Genomic DNA, 24180 nt, shown 5'->3' with positions numbered 1-24180 from the left:
TAAACAAGGAAGATAAACAAGGAAACTGTGACGTAAAATCATGAAAGGTACCTAAATGGAAAAATAAAGCAGGCAATTGGGATATGAAGTTCTCATTAAACCTCACAGCAACTATATCCAATAGAGACTTGTACTATATCCTTTTTTCCAAGAAAAAAGAAAAAAGAAAAAATTGAGAGGACTTCAACATGGTGGCTGCAGAACTGGCAATGGTGATGGCCTAGCCCAGGGTGGACAGAGTTGGAGGTGGTGGTGGTCATTCTCCCTAGGGACCACCAGGAGCTCAGTGGGGACTGAGCCTGGGAGGCCAGCCAGTGCCAGCACCTTTCAGCTTGTGGGATGGCAGCGGCGTTCAGGTTCTAAATGGCTTCTAAGAAGTTGGGCACAGATTTTCATGAGATTTTCAGTTACCTTGATGATGTCCCATTTAAGACAGGAGACAAATTCAAAACACCAGCTAAAGTTGGTCTACCTATTGGCTCCTCCTTGCCTGATTGTTTACACATTGTTGGAGAAGTACAGTATATGACTTCTCCTCGTAAAAGAAAACTATTGAATGGGCTGAAGATATTAAGAAAATCCAAGAAGCCCAGCAGGAAGCAGAGTATACAAGACTGAGGAAATAGTAGCTAAAGTGAATTCTAAGAGTGGCCCAGCGGGTGACAGCAAAACGAGCTTCTCCGAGACATACAGTACAGCCACACTGCCGTCTCCTATCTACCCCCTTCCTTGACAGCTTACAACACAGCATCCTCACCCTGCCTTGGGTCAGCAGCAATATCACGAAACAAAAAGTTGTCAGCCCACCTCACATAAAGACAGATTTCAATCCTGCTGACTTTAAGTGTGAAGAAGACCCTTTGGACAATCTGGAGTTTAAAACTACTGAGAAGGGAAGAGCTGAGAAACATTCTAGTAGGAACCACTGAACCCATTATGGCTCAGTTATTGGACAATAACTTGCCCAGAGGAGGCTCTGGGTCGGTGTTAGAGGATGAGGAAGTCCTGGCATCCCTGGAGCGGGCAACCCTAGATATCAAGCCTCTTCACACATCCAGTGGCTTTATAACCTTAACACAGTTGGGCAACTATGAGATGTCACTATCTTTCAAAGTATCCCTCCCCCCAATTCCTGCAGTAAGCAATATCAAATCCCTGTTCTTCCCCAAACTTGACTCTGATGATAGCAAACAGAAGACAGCCAAGCTGACAAGCACTTTCCATAACACATCCAATCTCCATAATGGCACCTTCTGGAATTCCCTAAAGCCTTGCACCCAAAGTAGTGCCAGTGAGTTCAGTTGGCATTATACTCTTAGGCTTTCAGCTTTCAACACAGACAGTGGCACAGAGGTGCCAACCCTGACTCCCTCAGACCTGATCTCCCGGATGCCTTCCCTCTCTGTCTTGTCTAGGTGCACAGAATGTACAAGGAGGAAGGAGCACACTTACCATTTTCTTTTGAGGGTGGAGGGTAAGGTATGGAGACTGTGCTTGCCTGTCTCTGAGCTGGGGAGAAAGTAGGAAAGATTTGGATATATGAAAGCCTCCAGAACTGCTCTGGCTCCTTCCATATTAAATGTATTTGTATTTTGAGAAGTGTCCTCGCCACCTCGGCCCTTCAGAGAGATTTCCTGGTCCTTCTGGGGTCTGTACATCCTGAACAGAAACCTGGTCCAGCTGTTAAAAGGAGTCAGGGAGAAGGGGTGGGAGGGCCAGACTCAGTGCTGCTTTAGGGCTAGATGTTTCCCTCCCCTGCACTGATGGACTGAGCTCTAACCTAAGTTTAGTGCTAGTGAAAGGTTCTCCCAGGATTTTTTTGTTTTTGTTTTTCTCTCCTTTTAACAAAGTCTCTTAGTGCTACACTGGTCCTGCAACGTCTCTGTGATGCAAAGAATGTCCTTTTGCCCATGGGGTATTGAGTTTGCCTCTCTGCCAGTCAGTTACTATGCTTCCACGCCTCAGTCTTTCTTTTGGCTTGGTTTGGACCACAATCCTCCGCTACTAAGATTTTGGAGCCCTCTGATTTAGGAAACAGTCATTGGTTTAAGAAATCATTGGCCCTTTCTCAGTACATTGAGTGGGGGAGAAACAGGCTGTGATTTCAGTAGTCCAGCACTAACTCCACCTCAGTTCTACTTTGAGAACAGCCTCTCCCTCCAGCTCCCTGCTCTAGGATGATGCAATAAGCAACATCAAGTCATAGAAATTAGTCTCCTTTTTTTTTTTTTTTTTTTTGGTATTATGTTGTACATCATTAAATATCTAAATACAAAGGAAAAAATCTAAATACAAAGGAAAGAGGTTGAGAGAGGTTAAGTAACTTGCACAAATTTTATGGAGCTAACATTGATAAACAGTGGATAACCACTGTTACCCACTGATATCTCTACCAGCACCCCAATCCTAGATTTGAAATGAGTAAATGGTGCTTTCTCAGGATCTTATGTATAGAGCTCTGAAAAGTAGCCTCAAAGCCCCAACACTTACCAACCTAGCTCAACTGCTCTGGAAATTCTATAGCTACACAATAGATGAAGGACAAAGCTGGTACTTGATTTTCCAGTTACAGACAAAAGAGAGACAACTTATAACTCATCCTAAAAATAACCCTGGGAGACAGATATTATCCCAATAGGGACACACCAAGGCTTTACAGATGAGCAAATATAAGTTAAGTTGCTTGTCCAGTGTCATATAACTAACAATGGTTGAGTCAGGATTCCATCCCACATCACTCTGGTTCCTAAACCCAAGGGAGACAATGGCCCAGAGCAGACTACAGCTTAGGACTTCATGATGCCTTCTCAGAGTCATGTCTTCTGAGAGCAGATGCATCAGAAGGGCCCAGGGCCAGCTGCCTGACTCCAGCAAAGGTCTTTGAGAGAAATCAGTAGGTGTATGTTGAAAAAAAGGTACATATGAAATCATTTCTGAAGAAAAAAATGAAAAGACCCTTCACAAGAAACCAGCCTCAAAGAAGCAAGTGTGAAGAGGTTGGCTGAAGGGAGAGGTGGTCTTAATAAGTCTCAAGTACTTTTCCACTCCCTGAACAATTTATTGGGCTCCCCACCCTCACCCGTGTGATTAATAGAGCCTCAAGAGCTGCTCAGTCTCCAGGCCATTTTGCTCTAGGAAGCTTTAATTTGAAAAATGAGACAAGTAGTTTCAGTGCTGTCATCAATAGGAAATTAGGAGATAAAAAGAAATCTATTTAAATGGCTTTTAAATATTCACAAGGAGAGCCACTGGGTCTTGGCCCTGCTCCTCTCCTCTGTGCCCCTTGCTCAGATACCCCACTGCATCAGAATAATGAACACAAACTATGCCACTGTCAGCAGATGCTGAAGACAGTTGCAGTGAATACAGCCAACATTGGCCTGAGCCCTCTAGTCCCTCAGTAACTTAAATCTTTGGGGATGAGATTAGATAAAGAATCTTTGAGCTTTTCTAGAGCAGGATGCAAGACAAGATGACTGGAAAGGTACAGGTACAGGGAAATGACAATCTGACTCAAAAGAAGTCTTTAACATTAGTTCTAAAGAACTGTTTTCCTTTCTTTTTGGCACCCAAGAAAATCAACCGAATTTGAGGCTCAAGCACAGTATTCTAGAGGTCCCTATTGTCTGCAATTTGTGGTCTTTTTTTCCTTTGGAGAAGCAGGGCAGGAAGTAGTTAAGGGCATGAGTTCCCATATCAAACTGGTTTCAAATACTGGCTCTACTGCTTACAAGCTATGTGATTTTGGGCATCATACTTAATTTCTCTGAGCCTCAGAGTTCCCTATGCCTCAAAATGAAGATTATAATAGCACCTACCTCAAAGGACTCTTTTAAGGATTAAATGAAATAATGTATACAAATTCCTTTGTACACAATGAAAATCAGCTGTAATTACTGAAAGAAAAAAAAGAAACTTTTAAGGGAATATAAATTGGTATAACCTCTTCAGATTCAATTTGCTGAATATATCAAAATTTAAAAGGTAGATTTCTGGGGCACCTGGCTGACTTAAATGATAGAACTTGCAACTCCTGATCTTGGGATTGTAAGTTTGAACCCCACGTTGGGCATAGAGCTTACTTTAAAAAAATGTGGATTCCCTTTGAACTAGTGATTCCATTTCTAAGACACTGGAACAAGTATACAGATGTATACACAAAGATGTTTGCAGATATACTATGTAACTGGAAAAACAGCAAAGTAAACATACATCCATAGAGGAATGGTCAAATGAGTTAGAATTCATCTGTACACAGGTACATATTATGCAGTAAGAAGAATAAGATATATATGTTTCAAAAAGGTAACAGATCCACGATATACTATTCTGTGAAAAAAAAAGGATGCAAGGAAGCATATACTGTATGAACCCACTTATATAAAATATTCAGACACATATTTATATTTGCATTTAAAAGACCATAATGATATAAACCAAACACTAGCAGTCAGTAGCTCTGGGGAGCAAGATGGGCTGGGGCCTGAAGAAAGCAGACTTTCACTCTTTATATAGTTCTCCATTAGTTGAATTTGACAAGCAAGTGATATTTTATATTTTTTGAAAGATTAGCAGGCCTCATACTTTTCAGCTTAGCCACTCACAGAATAATGAAGCAAATCAGATACAGACATACTAGCAAATGAAGCATTAAGCATATAATCATTGTGCTTCATTTCAGGCATTTCAACTGAATAAAATTCAATGTAATAAAAAATAGAATTATGAAAATTTTACTTTGGGATGCACAATACACATTTGATCTCAAACTGTTCGACTGAATATATACTTTGTTTTTGACTCATCAATGCAAACTTTGTTTTCTTTTCTTTTCTGATCCGTGAACTCCCTCACAAGCCGATATACCTGCCTGATAGGTATTTCTACCTGGATGTTCCAATGTGCTTAAAACTAACATGTCTAAAACCAAATCTGTCATCTTCCCCAAATATCCTATTTTTCCAAGGATATTCCCATTCTTCCTACCACCTGGGCTTGAAAGTCTAACTCTTATTAAGTAGTCAGTTCCTTGTCTTACTCCATCAGCAGATTGATGGTCAAGTACCTCTTGTTTTTCATCCATGATATCTCTGACATCACTTCCTTCTTTGCCATTCCCCAGGTAAGACCCTAAATGCAGGTCTCCCACCTCAGTGTCACCTTGTATCTTTATCACAACATTTATAACACTGTGCACATCTCCCTGCTGCACCCCCACCAACTGTAATCCCTAATAGGCCATAAACTCCTCAAAAGAAGGATTTGTTTTCTATTTACCTCAGCACCCAGCATCCTACCTAGGGTACACTGGGTGCTAGATTAATATCTTTTCAGTGAACAAATAGATGGAAAGAAGTAATTGGTCTTTATTTCTAGCAGATTCTCCTTTCCCCATCGCCTTATCCCCCACCCATTTTCTTCAGTAGTTCTCCCTAGTTGATAATTCAATAGCATCATCATCATTGGTAATTTGCCACTTCTCAGATGAGAGCATAATCCTTTCAAATTCAGTCATGAATGGAATTTAAAGGGCTTTATTTGATATATTCAGTGCTTTTCTTTTTTTTCATATTCAGTGCTTTTCAAAGAAAATTTGAAAAATTCAAAACTATAGGACCTAAAAAAACTCCAATAGGCCTTAAATTTCCATTTAGACTTTAACAAAACAGTAAAAATGAGAATTTATGAATCATTAGAGGGTTAAAGACCAAATCCTTTAATTATCAATCCTAACATATTATTTTATGAGGGGAATGCACAAGTATTAAGAACAGAATCATGTAATTTACAAATCATTTTTAAATAGCTCTCTATGATGTTCAGCTTATTAGGAATTGTTAATATTCTATTACTCAGAGGTCATTAGCACATTCTGCTAGCAGTATAGATCACATAACATCAAGTGACAAGGAGAGAACATGAAGTATCCCAATTATGATTTCTTTTAAAAAGGGCTGCTGTGACCTTCTCCCCAGAGTGTGAACTATATCTTACAAAGTCTGAAAAATGCTACAACCTTTCTCCATTAAATGGGACACCATTAGGGGAGGGGAAGATTACTTAAATAGAATAATAGCTAACATTTATTATGTGCCAGTCACAGTTCTAAGGGCTTTTCAATAATTCACTAAATCCTCACAAAAACTTTAAGAGAGAGGTAGTTATTATCCCTATTTAACAGATAAGGAAACTAAGTTCCCACTGAGGTTTTAAGTAACATGTCCAAGATTGTATACCTTTTAAAAAGGGAGATGTGTAGCAGACATGGAGCTGTGCCACCCAAACACCCCACCCCCCTTCCCTTCAAGGAAGGACTTCTCCCAGCTCCTGAGAGTGCTATCAGTGACAGCCTCAAGCTGTCAGCTCCTTCAGGATACTCCTCAGCTGCAGACAGTACCTCACTCAAAACCACACCCTTCCCAGGGCAGCCCAAGCCCGATGGCTGAGTACCACTGAGGTATAAAGGTCTGACCTTTTGGGATCTCTGAGGGACAGGTGTAATGGCTCATACACACTCAAGGACTCCCCAACGGGCCAGCGGGTACTGATGCTATGCTGGACCTACGCTATAGTTCCACTCCTCCCTCTACCCAATCCTGCTTCCTCCCTCTCCTGTCCACAAGAGTTGGTAGCAATAAATACTCTGCACACCAAACAGTATCCAGAGACCCCTCCACCCACAACACCAGGATTGGACCAAGTTGTCTGACTCCAAGCTCTTACTCTGGACTCTCTACTGTCTTCCCAGGAAGAACAACAGACAGAAAGAAAGCTGCAAATCACTCTATAGTCTCATCTTAGCTACTTACTTCTGCTTCCACTTACACCAAACATTTGTTAGAACTGTTAAGCATAGAAGCGCCTGGGTTTCCCAGTCAGTTAAGCGTCCAGCTCTTGAATTCAGCTCACAGTTCATGGGATCTCACAGTTCACGGGATCTCACAGTTCATGGGATCAAGCCCTGTTCTCACAGTTCATGGGATGATCTCACAGTTCATGGGATCGAGCCCTGTGTCAGGCTCCATGCTGAAGCATGGAGCCTGCTTGGGACTCTCTCTCTGCCCCTCCTCAGCTTGCACTCTCTCTCAAAATAAATAAATAAACTTTAAAAAAAAAAAAAAAAAGAAGAAAAACTGTTGTTAAGCATAAGTAACATTGTGCCATGCTTTTGCCCAAATTTAGGAAGGAGAAAAAAAATTTAAAACTTTGGCTAATATCTGTAGATACACTAGTGTAGTGTAGATACACTAACATTAGGCCCCAAAATATGGCTTTCTGTACTTTGAATACCCTGAGATATACCTATTCATTATTCATAATTCCATAACTAACTCACCAATCCATATGCTTTTCTCTCCTGTTCATCTTCCATCACTCACTGCTTAAGCGTGGGCTGAATGTAGGCATGCTGACAAATTTGAAGGTTTCCATTCACTCTAAATGGCTGACTGTACACTCAATGTCCTTATTCAAGTAACTCAGAACTTTTAACTTTTCTATGGGAAAATTACAGCACACAAAGGAAAGTAACAATGAATCAGTATCTCTCTTTCCTTCCCTCCATTTCTCCCTCTCACTTGTCCTTCTCCTTCTCTTGGCTTTCTTACAATGTATCAGTGGGGCAACTTAGAAACAAAAGCTAGTAAGAACAGTGCAGACCCAGAAGTTCTGAGAGAGTTTTCTCAGTACACAAGCTCCTAGGTGGCACACAAACACCACCTCCCCCAACTTCTAATGGAACTGTCAGTTCAGCACTGATACATGTTTAAAGTGTACCATATTTACATAGAAAAATAATAAATAAATAAATAAATAAATAAAGTGTAGCATATTGATGAGAATCTTAAAAAGAAACTTATTCTTCAATACACATGAATTTTTTTGGATTCCATATTTCTAATATTTATACTAATAATTCAAATAGGAAAATAAATGCTAGTGGTCCTGGTATCTATTCTTGATGGTTCACCAGGAGAGCACAAATAAGGCACTTATGATTTCTGTTTCCTCACTGACAAGGAGCCCACATGTGGCTTTGCTGTCAGGGAAGAATAATTCTACATCCAGAGAGGTTCTTTGATGAGAAACAGACCAATACTTCATGCCATGACCTCAAGGGTCAAGAATCAAATATTAGCACTACAGATAATATACCACAATACAGAATATGAATAACATATGGGTTCTGATTTTGTCAGAATATTATCATTGGTTTTTAGGAAATGTGCTGGTAAAGGAAAGGGGAATTAGATATTAGAGTACGGAATCATTCCTACATTAAGATGGTCAGTCATGCCAAAACCATGAGGTTAAAACCAACAAACGAAGTGAAAGCAATAATCTCTTCAAGTAGCAGATGACACAAGGACCATTTCCTGGCTCTTCCAAACTCATCATGAGTCTTCAGCTTTTTCTTCCTATGTTTCCTTACCAGGGGAGGGGAATGAAGCCCAGGCTGTGGGAGCAAATGTAAAAAGAACAAGAAGCAAAAAGCATCCCACTCCTGCTCCGTTTTTTTCCCTGGGGGATTCTCTAATTTTTCTAATCCTATCTCTCCTTTACTGCCTTTCCCAGGAACTTCCATTCCCTAGCAGGCTAGGGTTTTTTTTTCAGTATTTCATTGAATACCTCAGGAATTCACTACTAAGGGCAAACATTTTTGACCAATACTGGATTAATTCTCCCAGTCAGGCATCCAGGATCTCCTCTGGCCTCAGCTAGACTCACCATAGAGACCAAGCACTCAGTGCCAGAGCATGCTCCAGAGCATGCCTTCCAAGAAGTACGACACCACCCTCAGACCTTTCAGTAAAAAAAGAAGTCCCTCCACCTCTACAGACAGCTTGCACAGGAAACACCTTCTTTCCCTCAGCACCTTGTAAGGAGGGCAGGCCAGATCAGCACATCAAGCAGACCAGCCCAGTTTGCTTACAGTCACCTATTAGCCAGGGACAGTTTAAGCCCAAATCCTTACACGCCTTGTGTGTTCTTCTATCACACTTAATTTTAGTTGCACTCTGAAGGTAATTTTATCCATTAGTACCCATATACATTCACAAAACAGAAGTCTAAAACTAATTATGACTGGCTCAACAAAAGGGAATGACTCTGGCTCTGTTATAATGAGTAAAAAAGAAAATGCACTAAAATAAAAAAGATGGCCCACATGTATATTTCTAATTCTATCAGTAGAAAAAGGACTAAAGATGTCCAATGAATTTTACATTCCTGTCAGTAGTTTTTGAGCTTTGGGAAGGCAGGGGTAAATAATAATTACAAAGATATAGTAATAATAACAATAGCTAACATATATTAGGCACAAATTAGTCAGGCACTGTTTTGAACTCTTTATATGACATAGTTCATTTAATTCTCACAACAACCCTAAAAGGCAGGCACTATTATTATCCTTATTTTATAGATGAGAAACTAAAATTTTGAGTAATCAAATAAGTAGTATTCCACAGATACAGGATTCAAAATCAGGCTTTCTGATTCAAGTCTGTGCTCTCCTCTCTGCTACAGTGAGTGCATAACCTTGTGAAAGTCCCTCAACCTCCCAGGGCTTCCTTTTCCTCTGAAAAGTGAGGGAGTGGTAGACTTCCCATTAAACCTGGAGGACTGGCATTGATCTCTGCTCCTCCCAAAGCCCATAAAGTAATTCTTTAAAAAAAAAATAAAATAAAATGATATCCGATCAGAAAAAAAAAAAAAAAAAGAATGAGAGAAAACAACAGCAGATGAGAGATTTCAACATATTTTTGGAAGATGGAAATCAGGAGGAAAGCAACTGTCTAAAACTATGTTAAAGAGTGGATGCTGTTCCAACCTTAGAACCCACAGAAAGGGAATATGGCCAGAAATGAGCCATGTGCCTTGCATAGCCCCTGCAAAGTTCAGCACTTAAAAGTAAGAGTTGGGGGAAGAAGATGCCTGGGTGGCTCAGTCAGTTAAGTGTCTGACTTCAGCTCAGGTCTGATCTCACTGTGAGTTTGAGTCCTGCACCAGGCTGTATGCTAACAGTCTGGAGCCCACTTCAGATTTTGTGTCTCCCTCTCTCTCTGACCCTTCCCCACTCACACTCTGTGTGTGTCTCTCTCTCTCTCTCAAAAATAAATAAAGATTAGAAAAAAATATTTTTTAAGTTAAGAGTTGGAGGTATGGTTAAAAACAGGTATATACCTTAAAAACCTGTGCTAATTAGCTGATCTCTAGCTTCCTTCACTAACAGCCCTATCAGTGACAATCCTTCCCCCAAAGAAAACAGGAAGATTATTCTCCAGAGAAACAACCTGAGAAGCTCTAATCTTGGGTATACCTGCCACACTGGTATGACAGAAGAAACACCGTGAGAGGGAAGGAAAATAATGAAAGTCCCCTTCCCCCGCCCCACTCCCAGAATATCTTTAGACAGGTATACATACACACTCATGCATGCACAACACATGCACATACACACACAATCAAGAAAGGAAGATACTGTAGTATTCTGTGAGGGAACTGAAGGTCTCCTCCTGAAATACTTTAATATGCTGCCATTTGGAACTCACTCTTGAAATGAAACTCACCACTTGACAAGCCCCCAACAAGCACCCAGAGCATTTAATCATCATTTCATTGCTTCCCTTTTAAGTAAAAATGAGCAGCCAAAGATTTAAAACACTTAAGGAAAGAAAACTCAAAACAAACAAAAGGGAAAAGAAGACTGGAAAAAAAAACCACACAGCAATAGAGGAAAATGAAACAAACCTTAAAAATCTATATCTTCAAAGAATAAGAGAATCCATCATATTTATAAAGTAAAACTGGGCTGTGAAAAGGAAGCATCAGAAAATAAGAAAGCACCGCTAGAAATTAAAAATTATAACCAGGTGAAAATTTTAACTGAAGTGTTGAAGGAAGAAAATCACTAAGAAAATTAAAACTGGGGCCAAAAGAGAAGTCATTGGAAATAAAAAGTGAAAAAATAAAACTCAGAGGATCAGTTCAGAAACTCTGCAACCAATAGAAGTTCCCCAAAAAGAAAACAATGAGGAGGAGATTATCAAAGAAAGAATACAAGAAAAATTTCCAGAATTAGGCAGAAGTCTACCAGAGAGTACACAGCACAATGCATTTTTCAAAAAAATCCAATCTACAGCTCATCATCATGAAATTTCAGAATATCATGGGTAAAGTTCCTTATAAAATCATATTCAGGGGCGCCTGGGTGGCGCAGTCGGTTAAGCGTCCAACTTCAGCCAGGTCACGATCTCACGGTCCGTGAGTTCGAGCCCCGCGTCGGGCTCTGGGCTGATGGCTCAGAGCCTGGAGCCTGTTTCCGATTCTGTGTCTCCCTCTCTCTCTGCCCCTCCCCCGTTCATGCTCTGTCTCTCTCTGTCCCAAAAATAAATAAACGTTGAAAAAAAAAATTAAAAAAAAAAATCATATTCAAAGAATGGAATCATCAAAACTCATTAAAGTCTCAACAGCAACACTGTATTCTAGAAGGTAAAGTACCTTTAGAGTTCTGAAAGAAAACCAAATCTAACCTAAACTTATATACCCAGCCAAATTATTATACAAATGTAAGGGCAGAATAAAGACATTTTCAAAGAAGCACTCAAAAAATTACTTCTCATGCACCTCTTCTTGGGAAACAACTCAAGTAGGGTCTTCTGCAATTTAAGAGAGCTCCAAGAAAAATGAAGATACCATATCCAACACAAGAAAATGGCAAAGGAAGTCCCAGGCTGACTGTGGTAGATGAGGTCTAGAGAACATCAGTCCTAATCAGAGCAAGAGGACAAATGACTGTGGGAGAGGGACCTTGAGCAGGGATGAAACTAAAATATTGTTTAATATGCTAGAGATTTTGGAAAAACTACTGCTAAGCCAGATACATGGAGTATTGTAAAAAGGGAGAAGGCAGGAATAGACATAGATATATAGAAAACTAAGCAAATGAAAAACAAAAAAACTTAGGTAGTTATCAACTCCAGAGAGAAAAAGATACCATTGTTTAAGAAAGGAAATACAATTGAAGAACACTTCTTAGCTCAACACTTCTTAGCTCCTAATCTTATAATGTAAAACTGATTCTTTAATCAAAATCTATAATATAGGAGCTTAGGGGCACAAAAAAAAATGAGGTGATCATGATATAAGAGAGCTAAGTATTCAACAACTGAAACAAAAGATTAACATCTACACAGGGCAAATCAAGAAACAACATGATAAACATTGTTTAGATAGATGAAAGCAAAGAAAAAAACAGATATAACAAGGTGAAAGATTAAAATGGCTGTTTCTCAGAAGCAGACTAGGAGATTGAGAAGGGAAGAAAAAAGGAGTTTTGTTTTTTTGGGTTTTTTTAATGTTTATTTTTGAGAGAGAGAGAAAGAGCGGAGGAGGGACAGAGAGACAAGGGGACAGAGGATCTGAAGCTCTGCGCTGACAGCAAATGAGTCTGATGCATGGGCTCAAACTCACGAACCGTGAGATCATGGCCTGAGCTGAAGTCAGACACTCAACCGACAGTCACCCAGCCACCCCAAAAGAAAGGGTTTTTCTTAAAAAAATATGGTTTTTAGCACCATTTGATGTTTTAATTATGTATGGATTGCTTTAATAAAAAATTCTAACATTATTCAAATAAATATTATGATATCATCAGAATGGGTTTATTTTATGCTTTGTGGCTAAACACTGCAAAGATGAATTTCTTGCCCATGATACATGTTCTCTGCAGGTGTTAGGGTGGCTTTGTTCACTGTGGTCCCTCAGGAACCCAGACTGATGAGACAGTCATCCTCTTGAATGCTTCTGATTCTCAATCCAAAGGCAAAGAGAGACCCTTGAAGGTCTAGTACCACATATTAAACGTTCCCATTTTAAAGTGGCACAGATCATTTCTACTCATAGTTTACTCACCAGAATCACAAAAAGGCCAGAAATGGCAATCCCACCATGTAATCAGAAAGGAGGAAGAAATGAAAATATTTGATGAATTGTACGAATCTCAGTCATAGCTAGTGAAGGATAGGCAAAGTCAAGGGCTCCCAAGGTTGGCTACACATCTTGATTACCTGAGGAGTACAAATTCCCAGATCCCACCCCATATCTACAAAATAGTAATGTCCACAGTGGAGGCTGGGAATACATAACACCCCTTGCAGGCAGCCTGAAACCTATCCAAAACTGTGTACCTGAGATTCACACCACTAGAATAGCTACCAGGTTCCTTCCAAAGAAAGAATGCTACAACTTGTGTAGGACACAAATTTTGGTGGACCAAAGGTGGATCAAGTTCTTTTATGTATGTGAATTTTATTTTATTAATAAAATGTTTAATGTTTTAGTCCCTATTAAATCCCTCTAAAATATATTTTATGTCTTCACAAATTATATAGAGTAAACCTCTCCTTGTTGATTCTGATTGATCATTTAATCAGCAAAGAATTCCCACCTTCATTCCAGTCCTTTTTTGTCATTATGGTCCTGACTTCAGGAGGCTCAGGACCTAGTATGGCCTAGTATGGCCTAATGAACCATCTCCCTGGAAAGCACAGTCTGTGGCCATGGCCAGTCCCTTGTCTCTCCAATGCATGGCCCTGACTTCCAATCCCCACCCAAGTCTCATACTCTGAGCTCTGCTTGTCATAGAGAGAATTCTGGTGAAATATGCACTTGACAGAGTTTATCAAATATATATAATGACTTCTCCTGGGTGGAGAAAAAAAAGTGCTTGTAAATACTTAAAGCTGAATTAAACTATTTTGATTATACATTACTTAAATATATACAAATACAAAACTAGTTATAAGTATATTATATTCTATCTCCTGTACAACTATAAAAACAAAATAAATTCATGAAATAAAACAGAACAGCTAAGAGATTGGGCACTTAAAATCAGAATGTCTAAGTTCAAACTCTAATTCTACCTGTTATAAATTATATCTTTTGAGTGTTATTTAAATTCTTCAGGCTTTAGTCTCCTCAACTGTAAAATAGGAGCAATAATTCCTATTATATAGGTTGCTTCTGGATTAAATTAAATAATCCATGTAAAGTATTAATGATTAATGTTATTACAAAATCAATAACTTTTATTATGAAATCAGATAAAATGCAAATTGAATGAATATAATGTGACACATGATATTTTGCTGAAACCAAATAACCAACATGAATATGGTACTGAGCCATGACAGGCTGAGTCTCACATACCTATACTACTATCTGTATGATGACTCAGATTACCCATCATATTCTGACTACTGGGAAAACTGCATTTGCCCAGTCCACCAGGACGGCTATGACCTTTTCCTGAGGTGAAATGCATCATTTGTCCATTATCTTCCTCTATTCTATGCCCATCAGTTTATAACAAAGTATTACACAAAGGCGGGCTCTGAGATTACTTATTTGTTTTTGGCAAAAAGATGGTCAATGGCATTAGCCAGAAAATGTGTATTCCTATTTGTTAAATTATCAGCAAAATAAAAATATAATAAAGAACATACCACCGAAACTTACAGGGGCACCCTGACCCATTGTGGGAAGCCAAGAAAAAAACCAATGGTGCTAGATGTCAGAATTTAAATAAAATTAAAGTTAATATAAATGCAAATTCCTACACTTATGTCCAAAAGATAAACCACACAAGTATAACTAGGAAGACATACCCTGATAAGAGCACATATTTTAAGAACCAAGGAATTGTTTGTCAATAGCATGATATGTGTTTGCCAAAGAACTCATAAGATCTTGACTACAATATCAGAAGCAAAGTCTCCAAAATAAAGTGAGTTCTGCTCTGCTCCATGCAAGTGAGATCATACCGAAAGTCATGTATTTGGGACCAGATATGGCCCTTTAATAGGTTCATTGGTAAATCAGAACCGATCTATTGTGGTGACTAATAACATGGAATCCTAAGTTCAAAAGATAGGGATTAGAATGTCAGCTCCAGCACCTCAGGCATGTTGGTTCACCACTCTGGGCTTCAGTTTCCTTACTGGCTAAGTGCTGATACTAGTAATGTGTATCTCATGAGAGTGTTGTGAAAATTAAATCAGAAAATACCCAGTAATATTTACTGTAATCTAAAGGTAAAATGTTGAACACAATGCTTAGCCAAGGTGAGATTCCCAAAAAATAGTTTAAACACTTTTAAATGCAATGAAGGATATAAGACAGTGAATTTTCCTTGATTTCATTTCATATAAAAATTATTAATAAAACCAGGAAGATTTAGCTGGGAGAAGAGTCATCTTGAAAAGAACATGGGGTTGCTATGTTCAAACATTTGAAGGTTGTCACAAAGATGAAGGACCGAGGACCAATAACTCTAAGTTACAAGAGGATAAATGGTTTTAACTCAACATAGGTAGAATGCTCAATAAGCAGTTCAAAAGTTATGCTGTTGCCACGGAAAGTGGTGAATCTTTTAGTGGTGGGAAGTTCCATAACTACTCTGACACTCTTGTGAATCAGTGAAAATCCTCTAATGCCCCCTCCACTCTGTGGAGTCTCTCTCTGAATGTCTCACTGGTTAAGTTTACTTCAAGGCTGCAAAAATCTAAAGACCAAATTCCAGGATCATCGGAGCTTTCAACTTTTGCCCTATATTCCCTATGCCAACTGCCCTTCTCTCCTCTCATAAAACGGAAACAGCCAAAGATGTTTCTCATTTGGGGAAAGATTAAGAGGAAGCTATGAGCACAAAACAAGGTTATCACCTCCTTCAATGTCTAGCCCAAAGACAGCCCAATTTTCTTCCAGGGGAATCTCATTTCTTTTTACATAAGGCTTTAAAAAGTTCTGTCCCACTGGCAGCTAAATAACCCAAAGGGAGTCTTCTCATTTTTGCTGTTTGGGACATATTGTATTTTCATTTGTCCAGAGAATGAAGCAAGTTCAGCAGAGTGAAGTTTTATGGTATCCATTTTTAGTTTAATAAGAGAAAGAATTTTTTAACCATTATTGCTGTTTAGTAATGGGGTGGGGTGTCTTTGGGGATAGCAATGGCCCTGTCAGTGGAAGTATCAGAACTGAAGTTAGGTGGGTGTGGGCAGTTAAACTAGATTATTTTTAAAATCCCTGCCAACCACAAGAATCTATACTTCTATCTATACGATGGTATGGTAATTTCAAATGGAGTGAAGGAAGAAACATCACTTGAGTATATAAATAAATGAACCCAGGTTGAAATGATACACATGTGCACTTACTATAAACACTTTAATTTAGAAAGTAAAATGAAAACATCCATTTAAAATGGTTTTGTTGCTATTTTCTTCACCAAGGTATTGTATTTTGAAGATTATTTAAAAAATTTTTAATGTTTATATATTTTTAAGAGAGAGACAGAGCACGAGCAGGGATGGGCAAAGAGAGAGGGAGACACAGAATCTGAAGAAGGCTCCAGGCTCTGAGCTGTCAACCCAGAGCCCGATGCAGGACTTGAACTAATGAACTGTGGGACCATGACCTGAGCAGAAGTCAGACACTTAATAAATCCCAGACACCCTGGCACCCCTAAAGATTCTTTTTAAGTAATCTCTACACCCAACGTGGGGCTTGAATTCATGACCCTGACATCAAGAGTTGCATGCTCTTTTATGAAGATTTTATGAAATCTTTTAAAGATTTCATTTTTTTTAAGTAATAGAGCAGGATATTTTAATGATAAATGTTTACAGTATATTACAAAGAAACAAGTTTTCTAAGAATATATACATAAATAACAAACAAAAGACTGGGTCTATAAAAGCTTAAGTGAAATCCCAGAACAGCAATTATATAATGTCCTCTGAAAACATGTAACAAGGCTTGACTTTGTGTGAATCACTGCGTTATACACCTGAAAGTAATATAACACTGTATGTTAACTATACTGGAAGTTTAAATTTAAAAAAAGGGGGGGGGGCTTGATTTTGGTTCCTCCTTTCACCTTCAGACCATGAAAGAAATCACCCAGTAACATATGAAATTCAATGCAGTGAGCATAGGTGAACACAAAAATGCATGTAAGAAAGAAGCTACCACCAGATCATCTCAAAGCTATTCCTATAGTTAAAACTGCCTATCTGGGGCACCTAGGTGGCTCAGTTGGTTGAGCATCTGACTCTTGACTTTGGCTCAGGTCACAATCTCAGGTGCCACGGAGTCTGTGTTGAGCTCTGTACTGAGTATGGAGCCTGCTGCAGATGATCTCTCTTCCTCTCTCTCTTCCTCTCTCTCTGCCTCTCTCTCTCTCTCTCAAAAAAAAAAAAAAATAATAATAATGATTAATTCAATTAAAAAGTAAAAACTCTGCCTTTGTGACTCTCATGTAAGAAGCAATGGTGTCCCACTGAACAATTTCATCAGGTACTTTTGTAAAAATGAATACAGAGGCTTTTGACACACTTCCTTCATATTGCTAAGCAATATACCTCCCCCAGAGAATGTTCATTCTCTGCCTTTACAAAGAGCATGGTTGTATCAATACCTGGCATTTCCTCTTTAATAAACAGGGAACTCGTACATGAGCTGAGAAAACATCATTAAACACACTTCCTTTAGTCATTCAGTAATTTAGTTGCCATGGTAATCTTTAGTAAACTTGAAATGTACTTTGGAGGGGTCATTTCCAAAGCTTATTTTTAAAATTCTAGAACTTTTACAAGTTGTAGAGGATAAAGGAGCTGAAAATGCTTTTCTCTTCAATGCCTTACCGTGGACTCAATCGAATAGAGCACAGCTATTCACAATATGACATGCATTACACCTCTGACAATGATCACTTCATCATTTCCTACCTCAAGATCATTCTTATAGACTGTCCATATCTTCCCAACTGAGTGAAAGTATTAACTCAGTTCTCCGTGGCAGCAAAGGGAATTAAATCATGAAATAAGCACTTCCTATAATAGTCTCCAAAGCTTTTCACAATTGAGCAGTGTCATTTTTGGTCTTCCATCAATAATAGGGTGACAAAGTATACTCTGAAGCAGTTTAACAAAGGAACATCAGATAACTCAGGACTTGAACAGATCCAGGCTGCTACCCAAGGAAACACTGTCGGACAGGAGGCTCTGATGATTCACAGCTCTGACCCGCTCTGTTCATCAACCATGTCAGGGCTCAAAAGGTTTCAGGAAACACTGTCTGGAAGACTTTTTTTCTGGCTAATAGCTACATTTGACAACTGACCTTTAATCTTTACTTCACATTATCATCCTATCATTAGCCAAGGATAATACACGAGCATTTTTCAAATATGATTTGATGGACTGAAGGTGTTCTAAAGACTTTTCATCCAAAGAAAGACACTATTATTAGCTTTACCAGACTCTGACTCTACCCTGAATTTTTAAAAAGAACTTAATTAAGTAAAATTAATGGTTCCTCTAGAGTTGAATAAGCAGTCACACACTATTTGTTTCCTTCTTTTCTGTGGGGCTCTGTTGGTCACATTAGAATAGGATAACACTCATGAACTAAAGCAGTGAAGGCTGTGTGGTAGAAAGAGCACTGACCTGGAAAACAAGAGTCTGCTTTGACCTTAAGCAAACCATTTAATATCCCTCATTCTGTTGTCTCATCTATAATATCTGGAGACTGAACTGAATAGGAGAGCACGTGGCTCCTATCAGCATAGCTGGAACACAGAGGAAGAAGTAAAATATGAGGTTTGGCCCTGTAGGAAAGGGCCAGACCATAGCTTGTGGGTCTCCTCAAAGATTCTGATATTTACCTTCAGAGCAGTAGGATATAATCCACTGAAGATTTAAGCAAGGGGGTGATGTGATCAGAGATGTATTTTGGAAAGCTCACTGTGGAGACTGGACTAGAGATCAAATCAGAGACATGGAACCCAGTCAATAAACTACTTCAGTAGACTTGGGATGATCTGTTTATGTTCCTGCCACTGTGGCAGAGGCCACTTTACTACTACCCAAATAAATCTAGCCCTGCCTCAATGCTGAACTACTCTTTTAGACAGAGATCATAATCCTGCCTTCACAAGATTGTTAAAAAGCCAGCACAGCGCTTTATCAAACTGACAGCTGTCACGTTCTCCACTCTTCCCACCTTGGTCCCAGGATATGGTTATGGGATTTTGGAATACTTACTTGCCACCTGGGACCCTTCTAGAGACTCAAAACCTACCACCAAATCCTACTTCCATAGCTCACCCTTTATTTCCTGCTGATAGAGCTCCGCCCTCCTCCCAAAGTCAGGTAAGGCTTGCACACTGTTAGAATGTCCATCAGTTTGGTCTTGAAGCCAGAAGTCCTAAGTTCCAGTCCTCATTTTGATACTTCCTGGTTATGTGAGCTTGGGCAGTTTGCTTACTGCTTGCAGCCTTAGAGTCTTCATCCAAAAAGTAGGGTAATAACTATCTCACAGTGTGGTCAGGATGATCAAATGAGATGACCTATTAAAAGCACTTTGGAAATCATTCTGCATATCCTAGGCCTCCTTGCATTCTCCATTTCCAGTAATCATATGGCAGGCCCTAGACCTTCCAGCCCATTCCACCGTGGATGAGCCCTGGTATGACAGGCTCATTTCTGCTCTTGGGAGCTACAATAAATAAATCACCCCCTTCTTCAAATATATGAAACCATCGTATCATCATATCAGAAGACTGCCCTATCTGAAAACCCTCCTTTGGCCTCACTCCTATTTAGTGTCGGCTCTGAATTACCCCTTTTTTCCAATGTCACTTCCTCTCACTACTAGCTTCAGTTTCTATCAGATTACTCCCCTCCATTCTCTGCTACAATTTTCCAAGTAATGATACTAGTTCAGACTCTTCTAAGAGAATTGAGGGTAGGAAGGTAGGAGGAGACTAGGAAGTCCCATGAAAGTTCCTAGAATGTGTGTGCATGAGGAGGGTGGCTGCTGCTTAAACAAACCTCATTAGTTTCCCAGCTGCCTCTGTGTGTGTATCTTTCCATCAACAGTGATTATGCAAATGTGATATTTGTTTTAATGAGCATGTCAGGTGTGTTTTGCTGTAACATTATGTATGACTGACTGTGGTATTAAAATAACAACTTGATGACTACTGCACAAGAATATGTGAAACTGTGAAATAGAGGTCTGGCAAACTTCTCTCTTCTAACAGGAGCACAATCTCTGCTGGACAGTAGCAGCCTAGATCTTCTAAAAATCAATTCTCACAATGTGAAGAAAATTCATATATTCAGAATCCATACCTAGTCATCCATACTTACCAAACTCCTTTGGAGGCACAAGATTGGCCTGGGGCTCCAGCTGGCCAGTTGACTAATCTTAGGGAGGCAGTCTTCAGACCATAAGTGGCCTTTTTTTGTGAAGCTGTACAGGTTGAGGAAAGGACAGATTTTATTCTGGAAGATGCGAAATGGCAGAGTGGTTTTATAGACAGACCATAACTGAGTATGAATTCTGGGTTCCTACTCTTTCTTGCTGCATAATCTTAGCAGAGTGAGTCTTTGCAGATCTTAATTTTCTTATCTATAAAGTAAAGATACAGGATAATGCCTACTTCGTGGGGTACTATAAGAATGTAATGAGGTGAGGTGCTAGCTGCAAAGCACTTAGCATAGTATACAAGCCCTCAATAAGTTGTTCGTGTTAGTAGAGGCTAGGACTGCCAAAGCATTAATTTTCTGTTTACTAGTCTAGACTCTGTTCACTGTCTTAGATGTTGGTGAAAATACTCCACCCTAGATTTGTAATCCCATATGTTCCTCCCACCTCCAGCTGCAATTCACCCTATCCTGACAGCTTCTCTCCACCTGTATTAAAAAAAGTCAAACCTTCTTCTGAAGGATATATGTAAGTGACCAAAATAATGGGAACTACTGAAAAGAAAGAAAGGGAACTACTGATATCTCTTCTCAAGGACTCTGATAGTTGTCTGGCAGGATCAGGAGAGGAGCTTATTGGCAAGAAGGCTCTCCACTTCAACTCCTGCTTTCATTACACATAGTTGGGCAGGGAGAAAGGTGGCCTACTAGAGGAAGATCCCCCATCCTTCTTGGCACACAAACAGGGACAGTACCAAGAAAACCAATACACCAATACTGAGTAAGTTACAAAGACAACTTGATCAAAATCCATTTTCAGTTCCTTGATTTTACCTTATAGCTTCTAGTTATTGCTCTGGCCCTCCCTATAACAATACTTGTAGATATTTCTTCCAAATCATGTAAGGTTGGTAGTAAAGGACCAAACATCATGAGCTACCATTTGGTCATTTTATCTTTCTACTCCTGACTCTAAAAAAGTGTATGAATGGAAATTCTTAAGCAACAATAAGAACAAAAACAAAACTGATGGAATACCTGCATTCTTATGACAATGATAGCAAGTCTGAAGGTTTTAGGCATTTCCTGTTGTCATAAAGGCAAAAACAAATTTCATTATCTGAAAAGTCTGAACATCAACATGGACAACAACCCCTTATCCAATATACAGCTACAAATATTTTGCCCATTTGATAGGCTACCTTTTCATTTTTTTTTTTATGGTTTCCTTTGTTGTGCAAAAGCTTTTTAGTTTGATGTAGTCCTATTTGTTCATTTTTTTTCTTTTGTTACTTGTGCTTTCGGTATTATGGTCAAAAAATCATTGCAAAGACCAATGTCGAGGAGCTTCTTCCCTATGTTTTCTTCTAGGAGTTATGAAACAGGAAATTAAGGAAATATCTGCACTCCCATGTTTATTACAGCATTATTCACAATAGCCAAGACATGGAAACAACCTAAGTGTCCATCAACAGATGAATGGATAAAGAAGATGTGATATGTATACAAAACAGAACATTATTCAATCATGAAAAAGAGGGAGATCCTGACACTTGCAACAATATGGATAGACCTTTAAGGCATTATGCTAAGTGAGATAAGACATACAGAGAAAGACAAATAGTCCATGATACCACTTAGACCTGTAATCTAAAAAAGCTGAACTCATAAAAACAGAGACCACACGGGTGAGGGCTTGGTGGGGGGAGGGGAAGGGCAGGATTGGGGAGATACTGTTTAAGGATATGAACTTGCAACTAATAACCAAGTCGTGGAGATCTAATGCACAATATAGTGATTCTAGCCAACAACATTGTTGACTTTTTATAAACTTAAAGTTGCTAAAAGACTAGATCTTAATTGTTCTCACCACAAAAAGGAAATGATTATTATGTGACATGATGAAGGTGTTGATTAATGCTACAGTGGTAATAATACTGCAATATATAAATGTACCAATCAACATACTGTAATCTTAAATTTACACAATGTTATATGTCAATGATATCTCAATTTTTTTAAGCAAAAAAAATATTACAAGCAAGGACAACAAGTCTGATATTTAGGCTTATTCTCTTTCCAACATCATCCCAGTCTTTTTTAACTTTGGGGTGAGCACTGGTAGTACTCTATTATCTTCAAGTACCACTTGGATCCTGCACTGCCCCAGGTGCAGGTGTGGGTGTCAGAGGAGGATGCCCCAAGAGCTTCGAGCAGGGCCCGGATGTGAAAGCAGGGGCCAACATGGCAGAGAAGTTGGGGGATCCGTACTTGCCTCGTCTCTCAAACAAAGAGGTGCAGAAGCCAAAGGACTTTGAACACCAGAGCCTGGGAGGAAAAGAGACTGAATCTACCAGGAAGAAAATGGGGAAGCTGGAAAAAAGATGGGTGGGTAACTCCAAACTGGGGGAGATAAAAAAAAAAAAAAGGCCGCACGGGCACGGAGGGGAGGGACCCCCTTCTGGGGAGAGACAAAGGGAAGAGAAAGAGCGGCTAGGGAAGTGTAGGACCATATCTGGACAGGAGAGAGACCTCGGACTGAGACTGAGAGGGATCCGATCTCTAACTGCGGGGCTTTCTTCCGACGGGGCCGGCTCCTTTTTTCGCGCACCTGGGGAGGAGGGGAGCCAGGGGCCTGGGTGTAGTTGTGGGTCAGGGGCTCAGACCACAGTTGGAAAAAGCAGTTCCCTCCCTGGAGGGCTGCGTGAGAGTACAAAGCCTGCCTGCGTCCTCAGTGGCTGGGCCAAGGGCACAGTCTGCAGTAGGAAGAGGCAGCCGTCTCCCTGGAGTGCTGTGGGAAAACACAACCACCAACCCCAGGGGCTCACGCAAGGGTGGCAGCTCTCACTCCGCAGTAGGAGAAGGCGGTCCTCCCTGAAGGGCGGTGGCACAGACAAAGCCAGCCGGGACCACACATCGGCCACACTGAGAGGCGCTTCCCCAGTGCCAGAGCACACGGAGCGGGACTCTGAATCCTAGCCAAGCCTGGGGTCAGGGCACTTGGCGGAGCGAGAAGAACTGCCCTGTCTGCGCCCCTGGCACAGGCAGGATGACTCAAACGGAGTCCACCGGGTCGGCTCCATGGAGAAGAGACTGGGGGGGTCACCATTCCCCGCCCCTCCCCCCAGCGAAGGCGAGGCCTCAGGGATCACTCCCAGGGCCCACAGCGGAGGTGGGCCCAGATTACACCACACCATGCCCCTTCACACTGGGTAACTGCGCATCCACCAGAGCGGCACAGACCCTGCAGGCAGCTACTCCCGACAAACTCTGCAGCATGGCCTGGACTGACTCTGGATCAGTTCTGGATGTATAGATATATCCTCCCCCCGCCCCCACCTCTCCTCCTTATCTCTTCCCATCCCTAGGCTGGTTACTCTGGTTATTGGTCTGTCTAAACAGACATGTTTAATCCATTGTCTTGATAGTGTTCTACACCTCCTTCTTTACCCTCCTTTCTCTCTCTCTAGAATAATCAAGCCATATAGTTTCTCTGTCTGGGTAACTTTATCTTCCTTTCGTTTTCCCTGCCCCCTTTCTTATTATCCTCTCTCTCTCTCTCTCGATTAAGCCTTTCAGTCTCTCGGCCTAATCGATGTTTATTTTTTCTCTCCCCCGCACCCTCATTTCCCTGTATGTGCTCTTCCATCAGCACCACCTCCACCCTCCTCTTTACTTGTAGTTGGTGTTTTGGGTTCTTTGTTTTTAGTCTTTAGTTTTTTGTTTTTGTCTATTGTTTATTGTGTTACTTGTTTGTGTGTTTGCGTGTTTTTGTCTCCTGTTTGTCTGTTTTCCTTTACAGGGCTACTCCAAGGAACAAATGAAAGCACACCTGTTGGAGGGTCCAAAATATCACTATGAGCAGGGTAATAAAAAAACCAAAGCCACAACAACAGAGAGCAAATAA

General features: G+C 40.1%; 1 long non-coding RNA gene and 1 pseudogene across 2 annotated transcripts in view; one reads left to right on the top strand and one right to left on the bottom strand.

Annotated features, from left to right (window-relative positions):
* LOC147572072 (uncharacterized) overlaps positions 1-24180 on the bottom strand; it is a 121920-nt gene that overhangs the window by 58234 nt on the left and 39506 nt on the right. The gene's annotated exons all lie outside the window — the stretch shown is intronic.
* LOC112859340 (ubiquitin-associated protein 1 pseudogene) lies at positions 348-24180 on the top strand (annotated as a pseudogene).

This window comes from Puma concolor, chromosome F2 (genome assembly GCF_028749965.1).
Source record: "Puma concolor isolate L17-30 chromosome F2, mPumCon1.1.hap2, whole genome shotgun sequence".
NCBI classification, from domain to species: domain Eukaryota; kingdom Metazoa; phylum Chordata; class Mammalia; order Carnivora; family Felidae; genus Puma; species Puma concolor.
This window is presented reverse-complemented; position numbering and strand designations above follow the sequence as displayed.